Raw genomic sequence first — 7,444 nt, forward strand, 5'->3', positions numbered from 1 at the left:
AAGAGTAATTAAGCAGTTATGTGTTACTGTTTACCATGTATAATGAATACAAACACGTTTTACATATACGATACGAAAAAGAAGTGGAACACCCTTAACAAAAACTTCAAGCCCTTTGTGTGTCAATTGCGAATATATTCTTAAAATACGGGACTGAATTTTAGTGTGATAACACATGTTTCCATGATTCATGAAAATGAGCCCATCATTTAGGCGACTCCGTCGGTCTAACTGTTAAAACGCGTTCATTCTCCCATTGCCACTCCATTACAATGCGTCTTTTCAAACATGGAGCAATGTTCAATAATGAATTTGAAGAATAGAAATAATAAATACATTTATAATAACTCGTTTTAGCACCAGTCAGTGAAATAATGAGTATATACACTGAGGGTTGTAAACGACCGTGTACTTTATCAAACCTAAAATGTCCGTGTACTTTATCAATTTGGTTTTAGTTCATTTTTGAAATAACTATAAGAAGTTCAACAATACACGCTGAAAACTTTAAAATACATAAAATTTGCTTAAAATAAGATTTTTGTATGAATTATTTACGGCTTACATGAAGTAAAGCGATAGATTTGTCAAAAGCCGTGTACTTTGCCTTAGATTTCAACTATGAGAAATCAGTTGGTCAAGATTTTCAGAAAAAACTTTAGAATATTAGAGAAAGTTCTTTATTACCGTGGACAGAGCTCTTAAATGCGGGGTTTATGGTCTTTATTTCACAAAAATTCTCCAAATATTAAGAAAGTTATCTTTAACAATCTTACCTGAATCGAGACTTGTTGACATTTGTTGCCGTGCACTTTACCAAATAAGTCACGTGGGTTCTCCACCGAGAAATCCTGCGGGGCTACAAATTTCTACAAAATAACAATGAATTAAATGATCTCCTGTTTTAATTGTACTTTTCTGCAAGAATAGTTTACATGTGTTTTTTTAACAAAGAATAAACAAAATTCCATTTATATACCACACTGGTAAATAAAGTAATCAATGTTCAATGTTTAAGTACTTATATACATGTGTTCATTGATGCATGCACTAGTACAGTGAACATCCCAGTCAGGCCATATCTGGTCGATATCGGCATCTGATCAGAATGTAGGCAGATCGGTCCGATGGCCCAATATGGGTCCGATATTTACGTAATTATCCTAGAATGTGTGTTTGGACACTGTACCTGAATTGTAATACTTATGTGAAAAAAAAACGGAAACAAGCCTAGTAGCCAAAAGTTTAAACATAAACTCCGTTCAATGGCACAGGGTAAACGCCAAAGACATAGAACAAAAGACAAAACAAAGTCACAAACAAGAAACATGGAACAACAGCACAAAACTCCACAAACAGCACAATGCATATATACTATATACAAAAACTAGGTATGTTTATCACGGATTGTTAGGTACCGCCTTGGAACAGTCATTGAAAATGTAAGTTTCCTGGGGGTTTAAACCAGTTTAAGTCCACAAACCTCACTCTTATCCCAACAATCCTAAATAAAGAAAACAAAAACGTTAAAGGTAAATCTGATCAAAGTATGCATTTTCTATAGGAACCTTAATATAAAACAAATCAAAATTAACAATATTAACTAATAGATAAACTCCAAGTACTTCAATGATTAGAGATTCCAACTCTATCTGCAGACGGAGGAATACAATTCAGAGTACCTAATGCAAAGATACAATGCAGTCATTGTTTGAAACTATGAGCATCACGCACAGTATGCCTTAGAAAAAGAAAGGTTTAAAACTGTATGATCATAGAGTTTCATAATAAAAAGCATCATTGTACTAAATCTGGGAACAAATAAAGAAAATATTATTAAAAATAAAAGCGACATATATATATACATTGAACAACTAAAATAACCTTACTATATAATGCATTCTTTATAAGTGCCTTATCAATAAATCGATCGGAGATAATAGAGGTCCAATATCGGATTGATATATTTTTTTAAATATCAGCTTAGATATCGAAAACGATATAGGACCCATATCCTTACGGTTGATGAAATCTTTCTTCTTCAACATATTTATTCTCTCCATTAATTTTAATTTACTTTATTTTACGTGCATTTGTTTGAAACTTCCATTTTAAATATCTCGAATACGATCATATAATTTATAAAAAACAAATTTTAAAACTGTACATAAGTTGCTTTTACAAATAGTTTCATGTAAATATAATAAACTAAGTTTTTTTGAGCTTCATGCCTGTGCCTGCCTCTGTGCGTCAGGAAAACCGCATCCAGCCCACTGTCATAACAGTGGAGAGACATGTGTTTAAGTATTTAACTTTGCTTAATAAAATGCCGTAAACATAACATGTATGTGAAGCCACAAGATATCTGAATAAATGTCGAACCGATGACGGACAGATGACTAAAGTACGTCATATTAGCCCGATATCGTGATAGGTTGCCAACACGATATCGGCCCGACTTGTATCCGATGGGCAACCAACCAACACCAACCAAACTCAGATACACACGTGCAAGGGTTATTTTTTCAGTGTTTGCTTCATGAAATAGTAATCATAAATCTATCAAGGGTGCATCTGGCAGCCGTATTTCTGCAAATTACTTCACAGACTCTTCCTTGTTTATTGGACTAAAATTCGTATCCAATTGACAAATTATTTTTATTCACACTTGCTGATTCACAGCGAGATTCCATTTGTTCACTAGTTTGACTAATAGGCCGCATACCATCCGCTGTGTCAATTTCATGCACTAGACATGATTTAATCTCACAAACAACAGTTGATTGCTTGTTTATTTTATGCTTATCAATGTACTACAGTAGAAGATCAACTTGCTGGCCCATTTTGCTTGACATGGATATCTCGACTTGCTGGAACCAAAGTCCAAAATTCAATATGCTGTGTTCTTTTTATGAGGGCTTTTAAAACTGCATTTTCCACATTATATCCCTGTTTATCACCAAATGCAGTCGATACAAGTTATACAGTAAATGAATATTTTATAGTTTTAACTAACGTCAATTCAGCTTATTTAAGGAATGAATTGCGGGGTTGATGTCATTATCGGGGTATGAACGCAATTGGGTTGGTCAATGTGTGTGGAGTCCGAAGGACTCCACGCGTACTTTGACCAACCCAATTGCGTTCATATCCCCGATAATGACATCAACCCCGCAATTCATTCCTTATATTTACACCAATAGTTCATTATTTCATTCAAGAATTGTAAAAAATACTTCATTTCATTTAAGAAAACCTTTCAGTAATCCGTTCTTACCCATTCTGTAAATAGAACGACCCGACTACATTTTTTTCAAATGACGTCACAATAACGCAGGAAAAGATCAACCACTTGAAATCACTTTAAAACGTAAAATTGAAACACTTCTGGTACCGATATATTTAAGTTTTTGGAAATATTAACAGCACAGTTCAAGTGCTGGAATTGAAAATATGTTTTTAAACATAACTATGTTGATCGAAAAGGGATATGCAATAAATCATAAGAATACTCGGAAGAGAACAATGCAGTATATGATTATGGAAAGTCACCACTAGATCCAGCAGCATATCATTGAAGAGTCCTAGTTTTGGACCACAACAAACAGACTGTTTATATTTCATGCATTGGACCGAAATACGAGTGAAATATGCCTTTATCAAATGAAAGCAAGTCAGGTACCATACACTGAAATATGACGCTGCCAATATTAACCTGATGGAAAGTGACGAGTTTAGGTCTTCGTTATTGGTTTGTACTTCTGCATATTTTTGGGGGGTTGAAGATAAAACCAAGAGAAAAAGGAAAGTTGTCACTCACCTGCTTCATGTAAATAAACTTCTTTATATTGAGGTAGTTAGATTTAATAATATCGCATGATCTTTTAAAATTTGCAACCGATGCCTTAGTAACATTTAAGTAACATTGAATTTCATTACCTTTCTGAATGTTCACATCTTATTAAGGTAGCACACCCCTAATGAAAACCTCCACTTGAAACCCTTCAATTTTAATGTTTTAGCCTATGTTGTTAAGCACAGGACTACAAATCTTCTGAGGGTTTCAAGATAGTAGTAGTTCGAATCCACCCGGAAGCACAAATACTTTTTTTATTCTTTGTTTTCATTAGCTAACATTTTTTACAAAAGTTAATATTGTTTTTTTCATTAAACAGTAATTAAATACATTTTAACACGTAAATATTAGCTTCTGTGAAGATTTTACAACTTGCAGGCACGGCTGAAATAGGTGGTTGGGAATTACAAACTTTATTTTGTTCAAAATGATTGGGTAAAACATTTTGATTTTTTGGCATAATGTTCCCAAAAGATTAAAGATAATTATTAATAAAGGACACGTCATGAGTATTTCTAGAACTTGTTATTTTTGCTTTTAAACATCGATTTTCCAATTTTACGCGGTCAAAACAGTATATATTAAAATTGAAATACCATATGGCTATTTCAGTACAGTATGGTCATATTTGTTGTAGATGTGATCAATTATGTATTATTTCTGAAAGCAAATATATTTCTTGTTACTCTGATACCAAATTGTTACCAAATGATAAAAAAAAAAATGAAATGAAGGATTGTTCTTGTCTCTCGTGTGATGTCGTTTTTATCGACACTTCTGAAATGGGGGTAGGGTAATTCAAATTTAAATAAAATTGTTATTTGACGGTAAAAATCTTTGATATTTTGTTTTTGAATCCAGGAAAGGATACACATTAAGAAACTATCTAGCTGATCATAGTTGCCATATTTTGCATGAAAATGATGTGATATTGAATGGGGTCGGGGATGTTCCAGACCCTGAAATGCGGCCAAGTCTATTTCCCGTGTAGCGAACTCACCGGATTTGTCGAAATTCCGAACTGCAAAAAAACTCAACTCTTCAAGGACACATTTATAAGGACTGTATTCATTCAAACATGCCAAACACAGAAAACCAAAAATCAAAGACGTGATCGCTGACATTTTTGTTAGATAAAAGTACATTAAAATCAATGGATCAAGGGTCTGCTCTTAAGACATACATCTTAAAAACGTAAAGGGCGTAGTGCTTCGGTAGTTATGCTTTAGCAGTACCATTTTCATCGCAAGGCTTTTTTGTCTGTCAGACAGGAAGTGGCCATCTTTTCCCGATTTCTAGAAGTAAGCTAGTCTCCTATATATTCAGGCCATGTTTTTACAGAAATCAAGCGCATTTAAACCATATCAAACTCGTCAGAATCTCAAGCAGTTGTCGGGCTATTTCGAGTCTCATTAATCCCTTAATCATTATCCAACTACCTCTTCTTGCTAATGCAGCTTTTTCCCTATTTCGTAAACCTTCTGTTACCAGCGTAGTGTTGTGTCTGTTTTTTTATTGTGTGCGACACTGTCAGCATAGATATTTGACCATTCTTTCCCTGTGCTTCTTCGTTGTTTACCCCATTAAACAGCCCAGCCTTTTTTGTTTTCAATATGTTGTTGTATGCCTTCCGTCGTGTCTGTTTTGATCTATCTAACTTGAGTTCCACGTTTGTTTTGCAAATTAGTTTGATGTATAATGAATCCTCTATTATTTGCATTTTTGGTTTTATTCCGTCCGCTGGAAGTTCTTATATGTTCTTATATGTATTCTAGAGCTGTGCTGGCGTATGTTCAAAAATCAAATGTCAAAACTGAAAATAAATGTTTTAACAGTTACAGTATGTGAAAGGTAGCTTATTACAAATCGAAGTGTTTAATGAATATGGAAAGACCTTATCGTGTGACTTTGACTTTTACCTTTTTGATATGGGTTTCTGTATGTAACACATCAGTTTCAATGCAGGTTTCAGTCCGGGCAAGCCAAGATACACGCATTTATGACCAATGATACATGTTCTATGTCTTAGCACAGCACAGCAGATTTCCCATTTTCACTTTAACTGCTAACGAACAAATTAATGCATTCAAATCCTGTCATGACACACCGGTTCTAATATCGTACATTGAAGTTCTGGCACGTATTCTCTTAAAATATGTGACACAATTCTAACCAAAAGTATTCTTTATTCTTTTTGTTCCTGACGTGCCAAATACAATTTGACAAATTTTAAGTTGAAAAGGGGCAATAACTCTACTAAATAATTCATTAACAAATAATCAGATATTTAAATCGTTCACATCAACTAGATGATGTCATATATAACAACGTAGTTTGATACATACCGGGCCTATGTTATTGAATATGTGTACTAAAATTCTTTTTAATCCATCGTTCCTGTCATTTTATGGCCTAGTTTAAGGAATGTTTGGCATGATAATCACCTGCTGTGCATCTCCTGCTAATTGCACTGGTGTCACAGAAGGGGCCAATTCCCTGCGTATTTGTTTATTGGCTAAGGGCCATTTAGGGTACATATTTTTACAATAAAACCTCCAAAACTGCACAGCAGGATACTCAGATCAGAGATCTTATAAGAGGGCACAAGGCAATAGATTAAAATCAAGAACGTCTCCGTGGACTAGTGGTTAAGGCATACGCCTACAGAGGGGGTTCGATCCCTCACCGTGTCATACCGAAAGACGTTAAAAGTTGGTACAAGAAGCTCCCTTGCCTGGCGCTCTGCATTTAAAGGGTAGTACTTGGAAACATGGTGTACTCAGTACTGGTTCAACCCAGGAAAGTTGTATCCCGTGTATCGGTGCTTTACACCGAGCACGTTAAAGAACCAAGAGATCTCTTCGTAAAGAGCTAGGGTAGGCTAGGTTGCTTGTATCTCACTCTGTTTCTTCAAGTCATCCAATGTCTGGATTTGACTGCGAATTGCTGTCACTTCTATTTAATGTCACTTATGGCATTTAAACACAATTTAAATCGTGATGGCTTCACGGTGGGGTCAAGCCATAATGCAGCCAATGGGCGGGGGCAGACCATGATAAACTTAAATAAACAGAAGCAGAAATCCTTAAAATGTTGGTGGTTTGTAACCAAGTTGAATATGACCTGTACCTCATTGTGTTAATTATGTGTACAAACAATTATTTTACATTTTTAAAAAACAACAACAGACCATCAAACCAACTCCTATATACCCCACCAAGCTTTGTTTTGTGGGGGTAAAATAATAAGTAGCATACACATGTACTGTATCTGTATTTTTAATATATCTAGAGACGTTTAAGACTCATGTTTTCGATGTATTTTTATTTCAAGCTTTAGGAACATCTCTGAAAGCTCAGTGGTAGAGCGTTTTGGAGAAGTGCAGCTCTATACCCAAGAAGTTATGGTGACACCATTTTTCTTCGGTCACATTTTATAATTTAATTCACATATTTAATATTGTGATTTTTTTTTATTGGTCTCGAAATTAAGTGACTTCAAACAGGCACCTTAGCTATTGATTTATCATGAATACAACCAACACAACTTGGCACTTATTCTCAAAGTAACTCGCAGAAAGAACAAATA

Source organism: Mya arenaria, chromosome 6 (genome assembly GCF_026914265.1).
Source record: "Mya arenaria isolate MELC-2E11 chromosome 6, ASM2691426v1".
Taxonomy (NCBI): Eukaryota; Metazoa; Mollusca; class Bivalvia; order Myida; family Myidae; genus Mya; species Mya arenaria.